The sequence below is a fragment of the Eubalaena glacialis genome, chromosome 4, assembly GCF_028564815.1.
Source record: "Eubalaena glacialis isolate mEubGla1 chromosome 4, mEubGla1.1.hap2.+ XY, whole genome shotgun sequence".
NCBI classification, from domain to species: domain Eukaryota; kingdom Metazoa; phylum Chordata; class Mammalia; order Artiodactyla; family Balaenidae; genus Eubalaena; species Eubalaena glacialis.
This window is the reverse complement of record NC_083719.1, coordinates 50,312,950-50,339,304: the sequence shown is the minus strand read 5'-3', so window position 1 is coordinate 50,339,304 and position 26,355 is coordinate 50,312,950. Positions and strand designations below refer to the sequence as shown.

Sequence of the window (26,355 nt, the reverse complement as noted above, 5' to 3'; positions counted from 1 at the left end):
CCATATTGCTGAGATATTCACTAATTTATAAAACAAATTCAGTGGAATCGCTTACATTCTGAGTTCTTTTCAACATCAACTCACCAACGAATAGAGAAATGTAATGCTAAAGGAACCCAGGACAAAGATACAGAAGCAACATCACCCCTTGCCCATCCCCAGCCATGTATGGTCATGGCGTTTTCTTCTTCGTTTTACTATCTCAATACAGGCGCTGAATAGTTTTCGTAACCTATTTAACTTGCTGTAAACCTTAATCAATAAAACACTCATATTAAATTTAAGAACACTGAGATCCCAATAGATGGGTATGCAAATAAAGTGAATAGACAAATCATGGAAAAGAAAATTCACTTAGATATAAATATACATGAAGATTTTCTCAGCTCTACCTATAATAAAAAGTACATTAGCCACAATGAGACACCAAATTAGCATATATGAAAAATGCCTCTATTTTTGCATTCTATGTTTTATCAATTCTAAGGTGCATGATTTTTACATGTTCCCATCTTTGGAATCCACATGTATTTTACCATTGTGGCATTTTAGATACAATGAAATGTTGTAGGTGAAGTCTTTTGTTCATGTTACAATACTTAAATGAAATTAGTTAAGTTTGTGAGGCTGGTAATCATCACTATTAAAGATACCCTATTCTTTGTTTTCCCTATTGAATTGATCAAGATGGACTAGTTGTGCTGCAATAAATAAAAAGCAACCCCAAAATCTCAGTGTTTAACACAAAGGCTTATTTCTTTCTCACCCTATATGTTAATTGTAGGTCTCTGCTTACTGGCTTTTTAGGGTCTCAGGTTAATGCATACCATCTTGACATCTTGGCAGGAACTTCCATGATAGCTTCAGCAAGGGAAAAGAATGTGACAAATTGCATATTGGCTGTTAAAGCATTGGCTGTATGTCACATCTGCTCACAAGCCTTGTCCAAAGAAAATCACACAATCATGTTGGACTGGAATGGAAGCGTCATAAAAGTGCATACTTTGTCAGTGAACAGGGGTTTTAAAAATATCAAAAATTAGACATGTTAACTTTGGCACATAAGGATAATCTGTACATACTTTTCTGACTTCAAATGTTTTATGTTGGTAATAATATAGTAGTAAGTAATCACTTTGCACAACCTCTGACAGAAAATGTGAGGTTTAGATTTTCAGCTTCAATGCAGTCAAATGTGATTGCATTAGACGAATGGCTCCAGCTTCTCAGAAAGCAAGATGCCTTATAAGTCATCATTCTTCAGAAACCATTGACAACAGAGGTGGAGGAGAGTCTAAAATGAATGTTGTTATAAGGTCATCATTTTTAGAAACACTTCCTAAGGTAAAATTTACTTAAAAATTATAGAATGATTTCTAGGACTTTCAGATAATACCCTTATAAAGGTTTAAAATTTTTCACCTGGCAAAAGGGTTTCAAATAAGCAGGCCCTCACCAACTCCACCATCGTTTATCAACACACAGAAATCAGTGACATTTTGTTTTGTTTTCTTGAGAGCCCTGGCTTACATTCCTTCAGGGTGATCTGGGAAAAATTAAAATTTGATCTAACGTATTCATCTTCCTTGAGATGTATGAGATTTGAATATGACCAACCTGATTATTTATCATTGTTAATTATGCTACTACTAATAATTACAAATTTGTTTTAATCAACCTTTGACTCTTCAGTATCCATTCATTCAGTCTGCAGATTACCCATCTTCTTTGCTGTCTTCTTTTTCTGCTCCAGTCCGCCCCTGAGGATTTTTGTGTTCCTAGTAATTGAAGGTTGAGGCGAGGAAATTCATATGACAAATGTTATTATTAAAACTTTGGTATAGAGTTCCAACTAAAGAAAAAAAACACAATAAATAGTCATCTTTATACAACTATGCAGCAAAAAGAATTCTAAGACTGACTTAACTATAGTATGCTCCTGTACACATGCATATCCAATTTATTTGCCAGTTAGGAATGCAACCATATTACCAAAGTTTTTCACTGCATATTTGTGATAAGATTTGTACTTCTTCTGGTGTAGATTTGGCTTGTATTAGTTTATCACTTAAGATATATGAGTATATATCATAGCTAAATACATGCAGAGAATCTTAGATGGTGTAGTTTTTATTTTATTTCTAATGGTAGGTTTTATTCAAGTAGTGTTTTCAAATAGGAAGAACCACTTTTTTGGTATTAGGAATTCTTTGATATTATTATCGAGTTACTTGCTGTTTTAATCAATATTGGGTTAAAATATACAATCCTAAATAACACACACACACACACACACACACTAGGTTGAATATGAAGTTGCCAATATTTAACTGTTTTTGACCTGAAAAGGGGCACTTTCATATGGTTAAACCTGATATGAAAATACCTGTTAAATGAAAATTATTTAAGTGTTTTGGCAGAGCTCGAGATCTGCTCTTAAGAAAGCCAACCACTTCTAAAACAGGGAATGAGTTAATTAAAACCTTTAAATTCTAAACTCTCTTGGAAAAAATACTTCCAATAATTTATTGAAATACAACAATTGTAGAATGTACTTTAGAAAAAAAATGGAGGTGATTGTGAGGAGAAATTTTTAAAAAGCGATGTTAGAAAAATGTACAGTTGATTTTGAAACTCTTGGGAGTATTCATTCTTTTGGGATTGCTTTTAACACCCTGCTCCATGGCAACAACTGCTTATTAGTTCCCTGCATCCCAGTTTGACACTGAATTGAAGGCAACATCTTATTACTCATAATTTTGCAAAACTTCCCTATGAAGTTTTTTTCCAAGAAGCATCATTAAAGATTCAGTACACAAATAAGTCATCTCATTTGTCGTTAAGTGTGGTGTGTGCATCTGCAATTCTGAATAAACTATAGTATGATAGTACTTCAAAAAGCAAATGTGAAAGACATAGGACCAATTGGCCAATCTAAAAAATTCAACCTTGGTTTAAGGAGATAAGAAAAAACAAATACCTTTCCTTCCTTCAGGTAATTCATCTTCAGATGGTGGCAGTATGTACAGAGTATTTGCAAATAGAAAGAGGCATTAAAGCATCCATCAATAAATCCTCTTCTTTTTTCTTTTCAAAAGCAGTTTCTTATCCTTTATCTGGCCTTTTTAGTAAGTTGATTATGATAATTCCTATGTGTTCTTCTGGAATGCAGTGATGAGCCTATGAATGCTTGCTCATAAAATTGTGAGAAAAATAGGGGATTGGAAAGTAAATATGAAATAGGAAAAGAACCCACAGGGAAATGAGGATAAGGAGGAGAGGCTAAACATATACGAAACAAAAAAAACAAACAAAAGAAATAAATCCTTTCTCAGCTTGTGGTGTTAAAAACCATCCTTATAATTTGAAAATCAGTACAATATATGCTGATGAAAAAGCTTTGGTTTGTGCAAAATGACTGCTGTGATTGTCAAAGAGAATTTTGCTTAGCACATCAAATGGAACACTTTGGAGCTCTTGTGTGAATGATATAGCCCAGCATGTCCCAGAGTCAGCCATAATAGATAGGCCTGTTTAGGCTATGGCAGAAGCAGTGAGTTAGTAGGAAAAAGGAAATGAGGTATCAAAAATGAAAACTTATTTCAGAAACTGAGAGCTTGATGATAAGAATTATAATGAAGAAAGAGAGAAAACAAAAATTTTACTGGATCTTATTTGGGTTTTCCCAAATTTGCAGGTCCATCCTGTGAACTTCACCAGAAGCTAGAATTCAGTAAATATTTCTTGTGGTCATAGTATACAGTAGGTATAGGATTAGTTGCTAATTTCTACTGTTAAGGACCACACAATCTAAAGAGGAGACAGAGAAGTAAACAAATCATTACAATACACTGTAATAGCATAATGGTATAAATACAAAGTACTAGACAGTACAAAATGGGACAAAATCAGAACTGTTGGGAGGGTGAGTCAGTGTTGGCTCTTGGAGTCATCACATTGGAACTGAATCTTGAAATGTTACTGGAAGTAGCCAGGTGGCAAAGGTGATGGAAAAAGGCCAAAGAAAGACTATGTTCAAAGCCGTGAAGTGAAAAAGCATGGATTGTTGGGTGAACTACATGTAGCCTCTATAACTGTACTGAAGGTACGAATGAAGGAATAGAAGGGAAACTCCTCTAGCTACCAACTGCCACGCAGTCACCCCATGAAGTTAGAAAGTCAGTCCAGAGCCTTGTCTGCTCTCCTTCTCTAAAGATGCCTGAACAGCCTCATTTCCTTTTAAACCCTACTGAGCTCTAGGTACCTGCCGAAAAGGAGGCACACCCACCCCGCATAGCATTCAGCACACTGGCAAGTAGACTTTTATAATCCCTTTATTCCTTCATCCAAAGGATCTTTCTACCTTCCTAGAAGAAGGAACTAGGAAAATCAAATCTATGGTGGTCTTGTTATGATTCACTTTCCTATTACATATCCAAAAGCTTCACTGGAAAGAGATACAGAAGGGAGGGTGGTGAAAGGGTGGGTGGAGCCAACACAATTTGTGGAGTTATTTATTCAGCGTAAGAAGTATTTAGAAATGAAGTAAATTCTAAGGATTGACTTTATTTACATGATTATTAGAGTTCTAAAGCTAAATGCAGCTATTAGAAAATTACATTAGATGGGCTATGATTAGACTTAGGTGAACATATGCATATGGGAATACCTATGAAAAAACTATGTGCAACAATTTTGACTGATGATGTTATTATGACTAATTTCCAGTTAATTGAAATTTTGTTACTGCTATAAGCAAAGCTTAAAATTGGTATATCTTAAAGACCTGAAACCCAGTCAACTTCAACCCTTAATGAACTGTCAATTCTGCATTCTTTCATAAACAAAAGTTGAAAAAAATAAAACGAGCTCCTATCAGAGATTTATTCCAAAGATCAGGGTTAATGGGTGGGCAATTATATTGCCTGATCTCTAAGGCTGTTTATACATATTTTCAGGAGGAAATAAAGTGAATTATTGTTGCTAATGATGACTTTGCACTATTGTGCTATTTTAGTAATGAAAGGTTATATTTTATTTAGTGTACTATATCTTTATGTCAGGGAGATAAAGTAGGATGCTGTAGAAAACTGAACTCCGTGCATGTGTGCATCCTTGTACTTGAGGACTATCCAGTCAAAAGTCACTCTTTCATCAAAGTTACTATTAATCATTTTTTTCTGTTCATAAAGTACTTACTATATGCCAGATAAGTATTACAAATATTAACATATTCAATGCACATAACAACACAAAGGAATAGGCCCCATTATTATGCCTATTTTGCAAATGAGGCAAGTTAGAGCCAAATAGTTTGAGTAACTTGTCCAAGAACATACAGCTGGCTAGAGAATGGTGAGGCTAGGAAAGGAACCCAGCCAGCCTGGCTTGAGTCTGTGTTTTTACTACTCCAGAACATATTATGCAATAAGAGAGATAGATCTTTTACTGCAATAGACTCCAAAATACATTTTCAGGAAAACATACCAGGAGATACCAGGTTGAGGGTAGTTAGGTAAGCACAGTTTCTTGAGTTTCCCAGGTTTTCTCCAGGGAGAAACAATACACTGTAATGACAATCTGCCGGTACAGGGTGAGGCTCTCCCAAGTTGGCAAAGCCATGAAGGGCTTACTAAACCGTTAACCCCAAAACACCTCACCTCAAAATCTCAGGGATGTTACTTTGTATGATTGTTAAACTTGCCATTTGCAAACTTGAATCCTGGCTCTAATACTTGCATTCCAGCTACAATTTTATTTTATATTCCCAATACCATTTTGTATTATATACTTTTTCCATTGACTCTAAGATGATATTTGTTGTTACATATTTTATTTTTTTAATTTAATTTTTATTTTATATTGGGGTATAGTTGATTTACAATGTTGTGTTAGTTTCAGGTGTACAGCAAAGTGGTTCAGTTATACTTATACATATATCCATTCTTTTTCAGGTTCTTTTCCCATATAGGTTATTACAGAGTATTGAATAGAGTTCCCTTGCTATACAGTAGGTCCTTGTTGATTATCCATTTTATATATAGTAGGGTGTCTCTGTTAATCCCAAACTCATAGTTTATCCCTCCCCTCTATTTCCCCATTGGTAACCATAAATTTTGTTTTCAAAGTCTGTTTCTGTTTTGTAAATAAGTTCATTTGTATCATCTTTTTAGATTCCACATATAAGTGATACCATATATTTGTCTTTCTCTGTCTGACTTACTTCACTTAGTATGATATTAACTAGGTCCATCCATGTTGCAGGAAGTGGTATTATTTCATTCTTTTTTATGGCTGAGTAATATTCCACTGTATATATGTACCATATTGTCTTTATCCTTCTGTCGATGGACATTTAGGTTGCTTCCATGTCTTGGCTATTGTAAATACTGCTGCAGTGAACACTGGGGTGCATGTATCTTTTTGAATTATGGTTTCCTCCAGATATATGCCCAGGAGTGGGATTGCTGGATCATATGGTAGTTCTATTTTTAATTATTTAAGGAACTCCATACTGTTCTCCATAGTGGCTGCACCAATTTACATTCCCATCAAAAGTGTAGGAGGGCTCCTTTTTCTCCACACCCTCTGCAGCATTTATTGTTTTTAGATTTTTTGATGATGGCCATTCTGATGGGTGTGAAGTGATACCTCATTGTAGTTTTGGTTTGCATTTCTCTAATAATTAACGATGTTGAGTATCTTTTCATGTGCTTTTTGGTCATCTGTATGTCTTCTTTGGAGAAATATCTATTTAGGTCTTCTGTCCATTTTTTGATTGGGTTGTTTGTTTTATTTCTATTGAGCTGCATGAGCTGTTTGTATACTTTGGAGATTAATCCTTTGTCCTTTGATTCATTTGCAAATATTTTCTCTCATTCTGAGAGTTGTCTTTTCATCTTGTTTATGGTTTCCTTTGCTGTGCAAAAGCTTTTAATTTTCATTAAGTCTCATTTGTTTATTTTTGCTTTTATTTCCATTACTCTAGGAGGTGGGTCAAAAAGGATCTTACTGTGAGTTATGTCATAGAGTATTCTTCCTATGTTTTCCTCTAAGAGTTTTATAGTGTCTGGTCTTACATTTAGGTTTTTAATTCTTTTTGATTTTTTTTTTGTGTATGGTGTTAAGGAGTGTTCTAATTTCATTCTTTTACATGTAACTGTCCAGTTTTCTCAGCACCATTTATTGAAGAGACTGTCTTTTCTCCATTTTATATCCTTGGCACCTTTCTAATAAATTAGTTGACCATAGATGTGTGAGTTTATCTCTGGATTTTCTATCCTGCTCCATTGATCTATATTTCCATTTTTGTGTCAGTACTATACTGTCTTGATTACTGTAGCTTTGTAGTATAGTCTGAAGTCAGGGAGCCTGATTCTTCCAGATCCGTTTTTCTTTCTCAAGATAGCTTTGGCTATTTGGGGTCTTTTCTGTCTCCGTACAAAGTTTAAGATTTTTTGTTCTAGTTCTGTGAAAAATGCCATTGGTAATTTGAGAGGGATTGCATTGAATCTGTATATTTCTTTGGGTAGTATAGTCATTTTCACAATATTGATTCTTCCAATCCAAGAACATGGTATATCTCTGCATCTGTTTGTGTCATCTTTTATCTCTTTCATCAGTGTCTTATACTTTTCTGAGCACAGGTCTTTTACCTCCTTAGGTAGGTTTATTCCTAAGTATTTTATTCTTTTTGTTGCAATGGTGAATGGGAATGTTTCCTTAATTTCTCTTTCTGATTTTTCATTGTTAGTGTATAGGAATGCAAGAAATTTCTGTGCATTAATTTTGTATCCTGCAACTTTACCAAATTCATTGATTAGCTCTAGTAGTTTTCTGGTGGCATCTTTAGGATTCTCTATGTATAGTATCATGTCATCTGCAAATAGTGACAGTTTTACTTCTTCTTTTCCAATTTGGATTCCTTTTATTTCTTTTTCTTCTCTGATTGCCATGGCTAGGACTTCCAAAACTATGTTGAATAATAGTGGTGAAGGTGGACATCCTTGTCTTGTTCCTGATCTTAGAGGAAATGCTTTCAGGTTTTCACTATTGAGAATGATGTTTGCTGTGGGTTTGTCATATATGGCCTTAATTATGTTGAGGTAGGTTCCCTCTATGCCCACTTTCTGGAGAGTTTTTATCATAAATGGGTGTTGAATTTTGTCAAAAGCTTTTTCTGTGTCTAATGAGATCATACGGTTTTTATTCTTCAATTTGTTAATATGGTGTATCACATTGGTTGATTTGCATATATTGAAGAATCCCTGCATCCCTGGGATAAATCCCACTTGATCATGGTGTTTGATCCTTTTAAAGAGCTGTTGGATTCTGCTGGCTAGTATTTTGTTGAGGATTTTTGCATCTATGTTCATCAATGATATTGGTCTGTAATTTTCTTTTTTTGTAGTCTCTTTGTCTGATTTTGGTATCAGGGTGATGGTGGCCTTGTATAATGAGTTTGGAAGTGTTCCTTCCTCTGCAATTTTTTGGAAGAGTTTGAGAAGGATCAGTGTTTGCTCTTCTCTATATGTTTGATAGAATTCACCTGTGAGGCCATTTGCTCCTCGACTTTTGTTTGTTGGAAGATTTTTAATCACAGTTTTGATTTCCTTACTTGTCATTGCTATGTTCATATTTTCTATTTCTTCCTGGTTCAGTCTTGAAAAGTTATATCTTTCTAAGAATTCATCCATTTCTTCAAGGTTGTCCATTTTATTGGCATAGAGTTGTTTGTAATAGTCTCTTATGATGCTTTGTATTTCTGCAGTATCCATTGTAACTTCTCCTTGTTCATTTCTAATTTTACTGATTTGAGTCCTCTCCCTCTTTTTCTTGATGAGTCTGGTTAAAGGTTTATCAATTTTATTTATCTTCTCAAAGAACCAGCTTTTAGTTTTATTGATCTTTGCTATTGTTTTCTTTATTTCTATTTCATTTATTACTGCTCTGATCTTTATGTTTTCTTTCCTTCTACTAACTTTGGGTTTTGTTTGTTCTTCTTTCTGTAGTTCCTTTAGGTGTAAGGTTAGGTTGTTTATTTGAGAATTTTCTTGTTTCTTGATGTAGGATTGTATTGCTATAAACTTCCCTCTTAGAACCACTTTTGCTGTGTCCCATAGGTTTTGGGTCATTGTGTTTTCACTGTCAATTGTCTCTAGGTATTTTTTGATTTCCTCTTTAATTTCTTCAGTGATCTCTTGGTTATTTAGTAGCATACTGTTTAGCCTCCATTTGTTTGTGTATTTACAGTTTTTTTCCTGTAATTGAATTCTAATCTCATAGTGTTGTGGTCAGAAAAATGTTTGATACAATTTCAATTTTCTTAAATTTACCAAGGCTTAATTTGTGACCCATTAATTTGTGTGTGATGTATCCTGAAGAATGTTCCATGTGCACTTGAGAAGAGTGTCATCTGCTGTTTTCAGATGGAATGTCCTATAAATATCAATAAAATCTATTTGGTCTATTGTGTCATTTAAAGCTTGTGTTTCCTTATTAATTTTCTGTCTGGATGATCTGTCCATTGGTGTGAGTGGGGTGCTAAAGTCCCCCACTATTATTGTGCTTCTGTCATTTCCCCCTTTTATGGCTGTCAGCATTTGCTTATGTATTGAGGTGCTCCTATGTTGGGTGCATATATATTTATACTTGTTATATCTTCCTCTTGGATTGATCCCTTGATCATTATGTATTATTCTTTCTTGTCTCTTGTAACATTATTTATTTTAAAGTCTATTTTATCTGATATGAGTGTTGCTATTACAGCTTTCTTTTGATTTCCATTTGCATGGAATATCTTTTTTCATCCCTCACTTTCAGTCTGAATGTGTCCCTAGGTCTGAAGTGGGTCTCTTGTAACAGCATATATACAGGTCTAGATTTTTTATCCATTCAGCTAATTTGTGTCTTTTGGTTGGAGCATTTAATCCGTTCAACATTTAAGGTAATTATCTATATGTATGTTCCTATTACCATTTTCTTAATTGTTTTGGGTTTGTTTTTGTAGGTCCTTTTCTTATCTTATGTTTCCTGCCTAGAGAAGTTCCTTTAGCATTTGTTGTAGAGCTGGTTAGGTGGTGCTGAATTCTCTTAGCTTTTGCTTGTCTGTACAGGTTTCCATTTCTCCACTGAATGTGAATGAGACCTTTGCTGGGTAGAGTTATCTTGGTTGTAGGTTTTTTCCTTTCATCACTTTAAATATATTCTGCCAATCCCTTCTGGCCTGCACAGTTTTCTGCTGAAAAATCTGCTGATAACCTTATGCGGATGCCCTAGTATGTTATTTATTTCTTTTCTCCTGGTATTTTTAATATTTTTTCTTTGTATTTAATTTTTGATAGTTTGATTAATGTGTCTCAGCGTGTTTCTCCTTGTTTTTTTTTTTGTATGGGACTCTCTGTGCTTCCTGGACTTGATTATTTCCTTTCCCATGTGAGGGAAGTTTTTGACTATAATCTTTTCAGATATTTTCTCAGACGCTTTCTCTTTCTCTTCTTCTTCTGGGACCCCTATAATTCGAATGTTGGTGAATTTAATGTTGTCCCAGAAGTCTCTGTGACTGTCCTCAAGTCTTTTCATTCTTTTTTCTTTATTCTGCTCCACAGCATTTATTTCCACCCTTGTATCTTCCAGCACACTTATCCATTCTTCTGCCTCAATTATTTTGATATTGATCCATCTAGAGTATTTTTAATTTCAGTTATTGTGTTGTTCATCACTGTTTGTTTGCTCTTTAGTTCTTCTAGGTCCTTGTTAAACATTTCTTGTATTTTCTCCATGCTATTTCTGAGATTTTTGGATCAGCTTTACTATCATTACTCTGAATTCTTGTTCAGGTAGACTGTCTATTTCCTGTTCATTTGTTTGGTCTTGTTGGTTTTTACCTTGCTCCTTCGTCTGCTGCATATTTCTTTGTCTTCTCACTCTGTTTAACTTACTGTGTTTGGGGTCTCCTTTGCACAGGCTGCAGGGTCGTAGTTCCTCTTACTTCTGGTGTCTGCCCCTAGTGGGTGAGGTTGGTCCAGTGTCTTGTGTAGGTTTCCTGGTGGGGGGAGGCTGGTTTCTGTGTTCTGGTGGGTGGAGCTGGATCTTGTCCCTCTGATGGGCAGGGCCGTGTCCAATGGTGTGTTTTGTGGTGTCTGTAAGCTTAGTATGACTTTAGGCAGACTGTCTGCTAATGGGTGGGGTTATGTTCCTGTCTTGCTAGTTGTTTGGCTTAAGGCATCCAGCAGTGGACCTTGCTGGCTGTTGGGTGGAGCCAGGTCTTACTGTTGAGATGGAGACCTCTGGGAGAGCTCTCACCGATTAATATTCCACGGGGCTGGGAGTTCTCTGGTGGTCCAAAATCCTGGACTTGGCTCTCCCACTTCGGAGGCACAGGCCCAACCCCTGGCCAGAGCACCGAGACCGTGCAAGCCACACAGCCTGGAAGAAAAGGGAAGAAATAAATGAGCAAACAAAACCCATAGGCAAATGGTAAAAGCAAAACTAAACAGACAAAAATACATAAAGAAACACCCACTCACAAAAAGAAAAAAAAGAGAAAACGAAAATGAGGAGAGCAACCAAACCAATAAACAAACCCAAAAATGAAAACAAACACTAAAAACTAAACTAACAAAAACAAAAAATCAAAAACAAATCAAACTCGGAATGCAAAGTAAAAAAGGCAAAGGAAGCATAAAACAAACATACAAAAATGATCCAAAAAAATGTAAAAACAAAAGAAAGATGAAAACTAAAGAAAAAATACAAAAAAAAGTAAAGTAAAAATAGAAAAATATAAATTATTAAAAATAATATGCAAACAAATCAAAACAAAGGAAAAAAACAAGAAAAAAACAATATAACAAAAAATTACAGTAAAAATATGAAAAAATTAAGTTGAAAAATATATTAAAAATAAAAGCTTAAAAAAGAAAAGAAAAAGTAAATAAAAATTAAAATTAAAAGAATAATAAAAAGAGCAGCAATAGAACAAAACAGAAAAAAAGAAAAAATATTTATAGTAGTAATAATAGTAATATTTTCCTGTGGCTTCATCTGTCAGTGTCCTTGCCCCCACAGTGAGCCACAGCCAATCCTTGCCTACCCAGAAAATCTTCCAGTACTTCTATGTAGGTCTCTGGACCTGCTGTGGGCACTGCCGGGCCAGCTCAGACTCTGATCTGACCTGACTCCCATGTGTACTTGCCTCCAAAGTCCACAGTTGCCCCCAAAGTCCACAGCCTCGATTGTGGGAACACTCACTGTCTATTCATGTATTTCACACGTGCAGGGTCTACCAAGCCAATTGGATAATCCGATGCTCCTGTGGCTGCACAGAGAGATTTCCCTTTCTCTTCTTTGGTTGCACTGCCCCTGGGGTTCAGCTTTGGTTTTGGTCCTGCCTCTGCCTGTCGGCCACCCTAAGGCATCTGTTCCCCGCCCAGGTGAGAGGGGGTGAAAACAGTGGCTGATTAGGGCACACTTGCTCACTCAGGCTGGGGAGAAGGAGGGATACGGCAGTCACAATTGGGATGTATGGGGAGTGCATGCAGTGGCAGAGGCCAGCAGGAAGTTGCAACAGCCTGAGGCACACCGTGCACTCTCCTGGGGAAGTTGGCCCTGGATCGCAGGACCCTCAGCAGCGGCTGGCTGCACAGACTCCAGGAAAGGTGTGGGCAGTGACCTGCGCTTGCTCACAGGACCCTTGGTGGCAGTGGCGGCAGCGGTAGAGGACTCACCTCTGGGTTCAGAGATAGCAGCCTTGGCTCGCGCCCACCCCTGGAGCTCATGTAAGTGGTACCCTGCTGTCTGTGAGCACATGGAGAAAGAAGCTCCTATGGAAGGCCTGGCCCTCTCCTCATGCACCCCCCCAACAATGGTCCATTGCCTCTCTGGTGGGCCCAGGCTTCTTCCCAGACTCCCTCAGCTGTGGTGCACTAGCCTCCTCAGGCTGTCTTCCCACAGCCAGCCCCAGCCCTCTACCTGGGATCTGACCTCCAAAGCCCAGTCCTCAGCACCCTGACCCCACCTACCCCAGTGGGCAAGCCGACAAGCGTCTCAGGCTGGGGAGTGCTGGTCGGCACCGATCCTCTGTGTGGGATTCTCTCCACTTTCCCTCCGCACCCCTATTGCTGCGCTCTCCTCTGAGGCTGTGAATCTCCCTCCCGTCCCCGCCAGCGAGGGGGCTTCCTAGCATGAGGTAACTTTTCCTCCTTCACAACTCCGTCCCAGAGGTGAAGGTCCCATCCCTATTCCTTTGTCTCTTTTTTTTTTTTCTTTTTTCTTTTGCCCTACCCAATTACATGGAGAATTTCTTGCCTTTTTGGAAGTCTGAGGTCTTCTGCCAGTGTTCAGTATGTGTTCTGTAGGAGCTGTTCCATATGTAGATGTATTTTTGATGTATTTGTAAGGAAAAAGGTGATCTCCACGTCTTACTCCTCTGCCATCTCGAAGCTCCCCCGCCTCCCAAGCTTTTATTATACTCAGAAGATAAGAGAGATGATGATATATATTAAAGGTCATACATCTTGGCTTACAGGCTAGAAATAAGTAATGATATGTGCCAATGCTTTGTGATATGTATTAAGATAAAGTTTCTGAGAAAACTTGCTCTTTACATTATACTCTCTATCCCCTCAATCTTCATCCTCTGCATCCTTTTCCATATTTCTGCTTGAATATTATATCACTTTTCAAAGGGCATTCTAAGTGGATCTTTCTCTAACACTGTATTTGGACAATCCCCAGTAGATTTAACTACTTCTTTATCTATATTACTATAATGTTTCATACATACTTTGAGTAGAATAATTATATGATTTCTGTTTACATTTTTCCAAATTCCTAAAATAATTTAAGTTCCTTAGGGCCAGTCACTCAACTTATTAACTTAACTCATTGTTTGCCAGATATCTCATGAATTCTGATTGTTGGGAGAAAAATTCTCCATAGAGTCCTTGTGTTCCTACATGGTCTAAACCTTCTGAGTCAAGTACATATTTGAAGAGCAGACAATCTTCTAATCTAGAGATAGTGTATCCTACCAGAGAGATGTAGAACCACCTTCCTCCTAAGGAAATCCCAAGGGAGAAAAGATAAAGCCCTCTTCCTCCCCTCCCTGGAGGTATCTGCTTACATTTCAGGCAGCAAACTTAAGAAACACCTTCCTTTTCTCCTAGAGGTGTTTGTTACATACACTCCAGAATAATGAGTAATCTCTCCTTTGGGATGGGTAGACAAGCATATATACCAGTAGCTTCTTGAAGTTTCCTTGACATTTCCTAAATTTGGGTTTTCTCTCGTGGTACATGCCACTGCACATGTGGGCAAATATCTAGACCTCATTGTGTCAATGTTGGTTTTCTCTGTGAGTGACAAATGTTCTATTTCTCTGACGCAATGGGATATGAAAACTGTGCTATGCTAACCTGTTAGCTTCCAAATAGGGTAAATATCAGACTCTTCATAATTTCTGACTTAACACTGCTCTGCATATATGTACACATGAGTATGTGTGTGAATGTCACCCATGTGTATACTGGAGCAAAAGGAGGAATGGGGGAAATAGATATTAAATAGATAAGTATACTCTAAAATGTGGTAATTTCTGATATAGAGCAGAGTTCTATAAGAGCATAGAGAAGGAAACAGGAATTGCAAGGCTAGTGAATAGTGACTATTTTTAAATGGTTGATAAAATACTAACTAAATTCAATTTTGAGATAAGATGAGGAAAGAGTTCTCAGTGGTTAAATCTGTCCAGTTATCTAGGGAGTTTATCTTTCCACAATGTGAAATCACAGACTTCCTCTCTGCCCCTTACTTTGTCTGTGGTGAAAGCTTTCTCCAAACACTTTATTTGTAGGCATGACCTGAATTATTTGGTTTATGTCCTTGTGGACAGTGAATCATTCTCTCTTTTTTCTCATTCTCCTCTTTGCCTCTGGATTACCTAGGGATTCCTGTGATGCTGAGGCCTCTCCCATAACTTGTATAAGAGGAGGATAGCACAATACTGCACTTTGTTAGAAGAAGTGTTCCTTTTAACAACAGATGTCAGAGTTAGGAAAACAAACAGAAAAGCAAATCAGAGCAGTTTCAATTATAATCTTTAAATGGAAGACTCAATCATTATTTTGCCCCATCAGTGAGGATCTGTAGGGCATCTTAGAAGTGCCACAGGAACACCTATTTCGTGTCTTCATATGTAGCAAAAAGGAACACTATTTTTATCTTCCCTGTAGTAGACCTGATATTACATAATTTTAGTTGATTTAGTTTGTTTTCCTCTCTCTCCCTCTCCCTCTAGGTCTTGGGAGCTTTGGCAAAAACTAAATTTCCTACACTATGTGAGAAAAATTTCCTGTCCCAACCCAGGGAGGGCCCCCCTAGCTAGTTCCCTTCCTGTTTTCTCCCTCTGGGAGTAGTGGGGATGGAGCTGGGGTTGGAGTGAAGTGAAAGCAGTTTCCTTAGGCAAACAGCTAGGCTGAAGGTGATGGCTAGAGAGTGGGAAGCTTGGTCCCAACAGAGCTCCACTCCCATCCTCCTCCCGCATGGCCACCTTAGACCAGTAGGTGTTCCTCCAGCCCCACAAAGTGCTGCAGAAGAAATAGAAAGGTGTGGGCAACACCCCAATAGACTGACCTTTTCCTATAGTGCATGGCCCTGGCCACACTGATCAGCTCAGATGCAGAGATCAGGTAAGTCACATGGACTAGTCCTTACCTAAGTTTGGAGCTGAGAGGTCATGGCTTAATAACCACCCAACATCCAAGAAGATCTCAGAAAGCCTCAACACTCTGGACATACTGACCACAGTATACACAGCCATGAACTTGACACTCCAGTCAGGTACTACAGCTGACCATTTCATACAGACTCACCATTCCATACCCAACAACTGTTCTGGACACATCAACACACATGAAGAGACCATCCCATGGAGAGTGACCGTCCCTGACCACAGACTTCACCTGCACCTGGGAGGCACCAGTGATCCCACTGTACTGCCTGTGGAGCTTTGAATATGTGGGACAGGGGGTGGGAAGCTGTGATGGCCTCAAGACCTCTGTGAAAACTTCTGCTCTATGAAATGTTGTGGTGCATTTTCACAAATGGAAGCTAAACTTGGTTTCCAAAATGATTATTACAGCTAATGAACATGTAAGTGTCCAGTGATAATACTAATATTAGCTATCATTTGCTGAGTTTTTACTATTCAACAAATACTTTATATATATTCAACAAAGTACCGTCTCTCTCTCTCTCTCTCTCTCTCTCTCTCTATATATATATATATATATATGTATATATATGCACACACACATTAACTTATTTCATCCTTGCAATAATACCATGAGATAGGTCCTGTTACTACCTCTATTTAATAGGTGAGAAAAGAAAAGCCATGAGGAGTTAAATATCTTGCTCAAGGTTATAAAGCCAGTCCCTGGTTACTCAGGAAGTAAACCTGTGCAGATGGACTCCAGAGCTCCCATTCTTAACCACTATTTCCTGCTAGATGTCTGATTTTTCAAATGTTGACATTGACAGATTGTAGGTAGTTAGTGACTTTCTATAAAAGTTCATGTGTTGTTGAATGTTCGATTAATATTTTTCTTTTAATTCATCTTACAGCTTTTAACATTTAACATATGCTGCTTGAACCTAATATACTGCTTTAAAATGACATAATATTATGTTCTTCTCAGTCTGTTATGGGAATAGACTCTTGAATGAATCTGATTATTCCTTCCAAAACTTCTAACGAGACCATAATACTTTTTCCCTAAGAAGCATAACACCCTGTTGATGACAAATCTTTCTGATCTACCTCTTTGAAATATGAGTTGGGGCTGGTGTAGTCATCTCATACTTTCAGAATCAAAGAAATCTCACAGGCAGAGGGTTGAAACCAATACAGTACTATGTATATGTATACATTGTACATAAATATTCCTACATATACATACATAATACATTATAGCACTATTAGTATCATCACTGGATGCTTGTCTGTTCATTGACTGTAATGTCCATTTTGAAAACCAAGATCACTGCACCTTGGGAAAATACAGAATTCCATAGGATAGGATATGAGTAACATTATTTGGGCTTAAGAATAAAATGATAGCAGAAGAATTCTTTGGATGTTCTGGAGACTTTTTCTTGTCCTGAAATTTATGACGTCTTGCTTGTTTTCAAAGTATTCAAAATATCAAGAAGTTTGAAAATTAGGAATTCTCCTCTGATTGTAGCAAGCAAGTAAAACAGCCCCCCAAGTGAAACCTGCATGCATAGAAGTTGGAGAACCTCTGCGCTGACCCTTTTGCCTCTAAGGATTTAAGATAAATCAAGTTTACCAAAGCCAGTAGTGAAAAGTAATTATACAGAAGCCACTATTTATAGAAAATTGGCACGAATTATTCAGACATCTAGGAAGACTTTCTAAAATATCCTTGGTGTCTAACACAGGGATCTGACATTATCTCCTAAAGACAGAATGTTTGCATATGAATTTCCATATTTCCTTCCATTATCCTAATCACTTTAGAAAAGTGGTTCTTAGCCTCGGCTGCACATTACTGTTTACCTGGGGAGCTTTGAAGTGTACACTTACCTGGGCCAGAGCTTCTGATTTAATCGGTGTGGGATGAGGGTTGGGCCTTGAGATTTGGAAAAGTTTCCCAAGTAATTCTATGTGCAGCAAAAGTTTAAAACCACTGTTTTAGAGTAACTCTGCTGTTCTAACTTTACCTCCATCCCCAACCCACCTTCTCCCTGCTCCTCGCCCCACTCTTATGCACATTCTTCTCCTCCTCTTGCCCTAGTCATGAACAACTGAGAGATGTTTAAGTCACGTTAACTTGTCTGATAACTTTTTAGTTCTTAATACTGCTGAAAACAACATGCCTACTGTATAAGCACAAACTTAATAGCATCCAAGAAGGCCAGATTATGATTGTACGATACAGCAATTTGAGTATTTTTGAATGATATTTTAGGGAAAATATTCCAAAAAGAATGAAAATTTCTGGTATTGGCATACCCTAGAGGAGCAAACTCTACTCCCTAGCATGTTAACAGATGTCTGTGAAAATAAAATTCATGGTCACAAAAATTTCGGCAAACATTGGGTAAAAATAAAGTTAAGTATTTTTTCCCCTGTAGAACTCTCTGAATACTTAATATGCTAATATGTATTGTGACTCTTCAAGGGTAATATATTGTATTATTCAGCATTCACAAACTTATTTTGGCCCTTTTAATATTAATTAGGGAAATAATTTTTTAACACTAATTATTTTTGTTTTCCTTCTCTTGCTTTTTTTCCTTCTCTTCCTTCTGCTTGAAGCCCGGAAATTTAAAAAATCAAAAAAATAATAAATTCTTATATTAAGGAGCTATGAGAACAATAGACTACTGGGTGTAGAAGTAAAAAAAAAATAGTGTAAGATTTACACAGGATATCAAATACCACAAAGGCAAATTTAGTACCAGATGATAATTTAATATGTCCAGTGTGTGGTGCTTAGATGAACTAGACCACTGACAGCAGATATTGTGCATAAATAAATTGTTTCACATCCCTCAGGGTATTTGTTAAAACTGTATAGAAGTTTTACTGGATTTAGAACTTTCTGATAGTTGGAAAACTTTCATATAGAAACCTTTCATATAGTTGGGAAACTGTTCCATCTATTTTCCTTTCTCTAATTCCAGGATTTTTTATGGTTTCCTCAGGAACTTCTATGGTAGTAGCAGTGTTGACAAATGTAGTATTTGTTTTATCATTTATTGAAATGAAGCAAAGTACCCTTCAAATTAGTGGCTTAGTGGGAATTGTGCAGTTAGTGTGGAAAATGGTGTGGTAGTTCTTCAAGAAGTTAAATATAGAATTACTAACTAACCTACTAATCGCACTCCTAGGCATATACTAAAAAGAATTGAAAGCAGAGACTAAAACAGATACTCGCATGCCAGTGTTAATTGCAACATTAGTCCCAGTAGCCAAAGTGTCCATCAACAGATGAAAGGATAGATGCAAGGTGGGGTGTATATATTTTGGAATATCATTCAGCTGTAAAAGGAATGAAGTTTTGATAGATACTACAGCATAGACAAACCTTGAAAATATTAAGCTATATAAAATAAGCCAGATACAAAAAGATGAATATTGTATGATTCTTATAAGAAATATCTAGAATACATAAATTCATAGAGACAGAAAGTAAGTTAGAGGTTACCAGGGGCTGGGAAGAGGATGAAATGGAAAAAAATTGCTTAAGGGGTTCAGAGTTTCTGTTTGAGGTAATGAAAATGATTTTTAAATAGATTCTGGTTATGAATGCACAAGATTGTGAATGTAATGCCACTGATTTGTACACTTAAAATAATTAAAACAACAAAAAACATTTTAAAATAACATAAATTAGTGACTTAAAATAGTAAGCATTTTGTATGGTCTTGATTCTGAGAGTTAGGAATTCAGCCTTTGCTTAGTTGGGAAGTTCTGCCCCATGTAGTGTCAGCTGGGGGTTCTCGTGAGTCAGATAGTGGCTATGAATAAAACATGCAAAATGGCTTAACTTCTATACCTGGAAAATAATACTGGCTACCAGCAAGAAGCTCATCTATGGTCTCAGCCAGGAACTTTGCTTCTCCTCCATGTGGGCCTCTTGACATGGCTACTGGAGGTTCCTCACAACAAGTTAGCTGGGTTCCAAGAAGGAAGGTTCCAAGACTTAAAGGCAGAATCTGCTGTCCTCTGAAAGCACAGCTCAGAAGTCAACACTTTCACACTTGTTGCATTCTATTTGTTTAAAAAAAAAAAAAAAAAAAAAAAAGCATAGAGCTGGCCCAGATTCAAGGGGAAGAGAAAGAAACTTCCTTTCTTCGTTGTGGAGTAGAAAGTTCAAATGGATAAATTCATGTGGATTGGGTGCTATTGTTGCAGTCATTTATGGAAACACAATACCAGAGTATTATTATGTATACTTTAAATGATCTGTCTCTGCTGACCTTCACTCATGGAAAATGACCCAAGCATAACAATTATAAGACTCTTTTTACCATCTGCTGGGAAAGGTGCAAGTGTAAAAGTAGCCTCTACATGGAAGGGTGTCTGTGTTGAGACTAGAAATCTGTGCTTCTACTTTGTAGCATTGCTCTAGTCTTCATTTATTTTCGGAATGTTTGCTTCATCTAATCCCTATATCCATATTATTTTTACCTTCAAGTGTACAAAAAACCCCGCCACTTTTGATATTCTAGCTGCAGTGCAATATGAAATAAGATATTTATCATGGTTTAAATGAGACAAGCATATGCAGCAAGACAGGAATTCAGAATTACAGAATATTCATGAAACTGTCCTACTCAGTGTACATCACTCAAGCAAGGGATACAATTGTTCATCCATTTTTCATAACTAAATATTTTAGTTTTATATAGCCAGCTGTCTTAGTTACTTAAGAAAACTTTAACCTAAATTGTTAACACCCTGACTCTTTGTCAAAAGCTTTCATATACACACAGACACAGACCCATAAAGCTCTGTGCTTTGCAGCTCTGCAGTATTCACAAGTTACACAGGCATGACCTGCTACCCTCTAGTAATTTTTATCTAAGTTGATAACATCTTCTTAGCTTGAGAATTTGCCAATCTCTAAAAGCTCCCTCCTACCCCTACACACTGAACTTCATCTCACAATAATCATTCTTGGGCTTTTTATTCCTTTATATCATATGACATTTTCCTTGGGTGATTGCTTGATTGTTGTATTGTGCAATATATGAGGTGAGAAACCCACTATTTACATGATTCTGCTCTAGTCCTTGACTCTAGAAAAGGGGCCAGAAGCCCCCTCCTTTGTTTAGCTGTTGAAGAGTAGTTGCAGCTCTGATATCAGGTTTTTATTTATAATAATATTGAAAAGAAAACAGTATTAACATAAGCAAGGTAAACCCTTATTGAATACTCAAGCACCTTACAAACATTCTATCATGTAATATTCAAAACAGCCCTATAAATTAGGCACTAATATATCCTTGTTTTATAGTTAAGGACATTGAAGCTTATTATGTATCTGAAGTCATCAAGCTAATAAGAGCCAAGAGTTGAAACTGGACTTGATGGCTCTGGAGCCTATGCTCTTAATTGCCATTAATCTTTCTCACCATAAAATTTTCTAGTGTGTATCCCTGGAAACTTTATTTCCCTGCTCTTACTCTGTTAAGAGGGGTTCAGTACGGTTCTATTTTAGAGCTACTGTTTAAGGAACATGTCAATCAGCTAATTCTCTGTTGCTGAAAACAAAACAACATCTCTGCCATCCTTTTCAGAGTAAATGGGGTTTATGATACTAAGCAATAAGAATATAAGGTAGAAACAATAAAATATGCATGCAGGAAGCTAGTTAGAGCTCTATCTCATTATTTTCAGGCTCTCCTCAAACAAGACTTTCCAAGTTTGCTGGGGGTTGGTCCTGGGACAAGCCATGGCTGATCTCTTCAAACATACTGTGTGTAGCATTAGCCAAGTCTTCCTTAGTGGGCAGATCTTTGCTCCTTACTGTAATGGCCCTGCCACTATTACACTGATTATTAAAATATCATTATGCCTATTCCATTCACCAATTCAGGCAGATGTTAAGAGTATTCCTTCGGGAATTAAATCATTGATTGGGTTTACATGCTTGATCAACCTTAAAGATGGGCAAAGTATAACGAAGATGCAACATAGAGATTCACAGTCAGGTACAAGCATGTGGGGTACACCGAAGACACAGGAATCTTTATAGAAAAGGGAAGGTGCTTTTACAGTGCAAACAAACATTATGCTTCTACTTAAAGATGAGTTTGAATATTTATTGTGTTGGTTGCTCTTCCTTGTCCTCTTGTAGTTTCATATAAATGCATGACTTATTTGAGAAATGTCAGTTGAGCATCAGCTGGGAAACAGACACTGGTAAGCACTGGGAAATGGATTTGCATTATTTTGGAGAGAATATGAACAGATTGTAATGATAGGAGATTTAATGGAGAAATTCAAAGTCCACATATGAAGGTAAATTGAGAAATTCTTTTGAATTTCACTTCATTGCAGTGAAGTGATGAAAACAAGGAAACTAAATCTCAGAGACTTAACAAAGACTGAATTCCCACCCACACTGCATGTCACTTGAGGGCTGCTGAGAGTTATGTGCTACATTATCTTCATTTCAAGTCCCCAGGTTGCAGAGCAGCCACTCGCTGGGAGATTGCCTGTTGCTTTCACAAGGAAAAGAAAAAGTGGTGAAGTGCATGCAACTCTTAACGCTTCTGTTCAGAAGTGACACACATCACTTCCACTTGCATTTTATTGGCCAAAGAAAGTCATGGACACAACTGAGTTCATAGGGGTGGTTAATTATTATACTATCATGTGGCCTAAAGAGAAGAGAGAACCAACTATTGTTAACCACCTTAATGACAATTACAGCATATTTGGTATAAAGTTTCTCTTTTACCTAACATTACTTCACCTTTTATGTTATACAAAAATTGTTCTCATATTCTTAAAAATTAAACAAAAAGAGAGCTTATGCAATGACACGTCAGTAATATGGGTCCAATCTACCATCATATTGTGCGTTCAAGAAAAACAGGAAAAAAAGCAGCAGTGTTATTACAATTCATTTTTGCTAAAATGGGCCTTATAACAGGTCATACTGGGTGACCTTAGATGAAAGCAGGTACTCAGATGGTTGCAGATACTTTCACACTAGCTTCCAGAGCAATGTGCTTGAGAACTCAATTCAAGTACACAGCAAAAATGTTGAGAAATAAGTCATCCTTTAGTGATTTCAAGTAATGGAAAATTATATGTAAAAAAAAAACTATAACAAATTGTAAATGACCGTAACACTCTACTGAAGAAGAAAGTAATGTGTACTTACTAGTGGGCATGGTGGGAAGCATGGAGTGAACAAGAAGAAAATCTTACCTTGAAGTCTGTAAAAGCATTCCCTGCTGTTCTCACCCTGGCACCTCACCTGTCATCCAGCAATCAGGAGATTCATCTTAGGTAGAGCAATCAGCACTGCACAGTCTTAGGCTCTAAAAAGAAAGAAAGAAAATAACATCCTACATTTCCCTACTTGCATGTCAATTATCCCATTTTGCCAAAGCATAACAAAATGTTAATCATATCTGGATTCAGTGAAGTAAAGACTCACTGAAAGACAGGAATACAGAAATAATATATGGGAAGGAGAGAAACATAAGAAATGTTCTCAGCTCTCCAGGGTAAGCCCTGAAGTCAACTGTCACAAAATAGAGCATGTTATCTGTCTGCACATCTGTAAATCCAAAAATGGCTTGTAGCATGTGCAGGTCCCTCCCCTAGACACACTGGGGCCAAATCATGTTGTGAGTAAGACTTCAGGTGTGTTTGTGGAGGAGGGAGGGGTGACGGTGGGAGAGGGGTCAAGACAACGCCAATTAATAAATTTTCAATCAGTAAGTCAAAGGCATTATATGGGCCTTTATACTCACCTCTCTGTGTGATTAAATTATAGAAAATCAATCCCAATGCAGCCACTCTTTAGATTTGGTCCTGCTTTCTGTTGTAATGTTTGAAACCGCATTTGTCTATTAAATATAACCAGGTTTCTTAGAGCACCATCAACACAGTGGTCTATACCTGAGAAGGCTCAGAGGGGATCATGCAGAGGCTGCTGTTTTTATTGAGTTTAAAACATATCCAGTCAGTTTGTTGCAGCATATTTAACTTTGCTAAGGAACATTTCCTAAGAGCTAAAATTCTAAGCAGTGAATGAAGAAATAGGAAGGATAATTCACAAATTCTTTAAAATACCCTTGGTTTTCACAAAACAAAATGAAAGCATTTTAAACTTTAAAACACTTTAGACATCTAAACTCAAATTTCAGTAGCAAACAGCGTAATTGTGACCCAAGCTACAAGACAACATTGAAAAGACACATTAGGAATGTTAATTAAATTCAAACTTAAAGTTTAATTTCTCATGTATTAGTTAAAAGATTTCTATTGACTCTCACCACATGCCAATGCGGCTATGGCTTTTGCAGGAGACCAGCTAAGAACTAAACAGTTGAGGCAAATTATCTGAAGTCAAAGAGCCAGGCTATAATGCAATCTCAGCAAGTGCCCACAGCTCAACTTAGGCTCCAGAGTTTTTTTCCATTAAGCTAAATTTTCATTCTCTCTCATACCTAATACCAGGTATTAATGTTGCTCCCTTTTTAATTCTCTTTATGCAGTTCATCCAGGGAGTGAGGTCATTCACATTGACAAGGATGAGGAGAGGTGAGTGGGGGAGCGCTACTCCCCATGTTCTGGCCTGATTTATTTTGTTGAGCATAGTTCTTATTTCAAATGACATTGGACTAATGTCAACCAAATATATTTTATGAGCACAATGCTCTGATTTCATAATAGCTTCAAGGTGTGGAAACCTAAAGAGAAGAATAGTAAAATGACCTTTCAGTTTGCCAATGATTCAGTCATTCGACAAATATCCTCTGAGTGCCTGCTTGCTGCAAGCACACTCTACTCTGAGGAACAAGGGAATAAAAATACAACCTCCAGGCACAGAAGACACAAAGATCCCTCTGGGCACTCTTGTAACTGATAATTGTCTATTCATTCCGCAGATATTCATTGTGTACCATAAGAAAGACGATCAGGTAAACATGATCTGGGAAACCATACCAATGGGATAAAGCAATTGATTAGAAGATGTTCCCTTTAATATTGTGCCACTGGCCAGCCTTATTAGCTAATTTATTCCTCAGAAAAATCCAACAAATTTGATATTGTGTACAAATTATAGCTTGCTTTCTTAAACAGCTTCATGAACATATTTTAAGCAAAAATAGCCAATCACAAAAGAATACATATGTATTGTATGATTCTATTCATATGAACTTCAAGAACAGGCAAAACTATTCTATGGAGAAACAGATCCAAAAAGTGGTTACCTCCTCATGAGAAATCTATTGAGTAGAAAGCATGAGGCATCTTTCTAGGTGTTAGATTCTCTCTTTTTTTTATCTGAATGGTGAGTAGATGGGTGTATGCACATGTAAAAAGAAATTTAGCTATTCCATTAGGATTTGTGCATTTTACTGTATGTAACATACTTCAATAAAAAACACAACACTCAAAACAAAACAAAACAAAGAACAAGAGTCTTGATTCTCATAGCCAATGTCCTCCGAGATAAGCTATTCAACGTTACTAAAGAGATGATGTTGAAGCTTCATACAGTTTAAAAAAAATTTTTAAGAAAAAATGTAACTCCATTCTACTCCATTGGTCGATGTGTCTGTTTTTATGCCAGTATCATACTGTTTTGATTACTATAACCTTTGTAATATATTTTGAAATCAGGAAGTTTGATGCCTCCAGCTTTGTTCTTCTTTCTCAGGAATGTTTTGGCTATTTGAGGTTTTTTGTGATCTGTATGAATTTTAGAATTGTTTTATTTACTTATTTATTTTTTATTGAAGTATAATAGACTTACAATATTACAGTAGTTTCAGGTGTACAACATAGGGATTTGATATTTCTATACGTTAGAAAATAATTGCCATGGTAAGTCTAGTTACCATCTGTCACCACATAAAGTTATTACAGTATTATTGACTATATTTCCCAAGTTGTGCATTACATTCAGATGACTGTTTTATTTTATTTTTTAAATTTATTTTATTTATTTTTGGCTGCGTTGTGTCTTTGTTGCTGCACACAGGCTTTCTCTAGTTGCGACGAGCAGGGGCTACTCTTCATTGCAGTGTATGGGATTGTCATTGCGGTGGCTTCTCTTGTTGCTGAGCACAGGCTCTAGTAGTTGTGGCAGGTGGGCTCTAGAGTGCAGGCTCAGTAGTTGTGGTGCACGGGCTTAGTTGCTCCGCGGCATGTGGGATCTTCCTGGAGGAGGGCTTGAACCCGTGTCCCCTGCACTGGCAGATGGATTCTTAACCACTGCACCACCAGGGAAGCCCAATGACTGTTTGTTTTATAACTGGAAATTTGTACCTCTTATCTCCCTCACCTATTTTGCTCATCACCACCCCCCTCCTGCCCCCGTCAACCACCACTTTGTTCTCTGTATCTATGAGTCCATTTCTGGTTTTGTTATGTTTGTTTTGTTTTTTAGATTCAATATATGTGATATAGCATATAGTATTTGGCTTTCTCTAATTATTTCACTTACCATAATACCCTCTGGGTCCATCCCTGTTGTCACAAATGGCCAGATTTCATTCTTTTTTATGGCTGAGTAATATTCCATTGTGTGTGTGTGTGTGTGTGTGTGTGTGTGTGTGTGTGTATTTCAC

General features: G+C 37.0%; 1 long non-coding RNA gene across 1 annotated transcript in view; it reads left to right on the top strand.

Moving 5' to 3' along the window:
- LOC133089719 (uncharacterized) overlaps positions 1 to 26,355 on the top strand; it is a 381,544-nt gene that overhangs the window by 115,311 nt on the left and 239,878 nt on the right. The window contains exon 2 of the long non-coding RNA XR_009700734.1: positions 24,274 to 24,319. This is a non-coding gene — a long non-coding RNA (uncharacterized LOC133089719). The remainder of the gene's footprint in view (positions 1 to 24,273; positions 24,320 to 26,355) is intronic.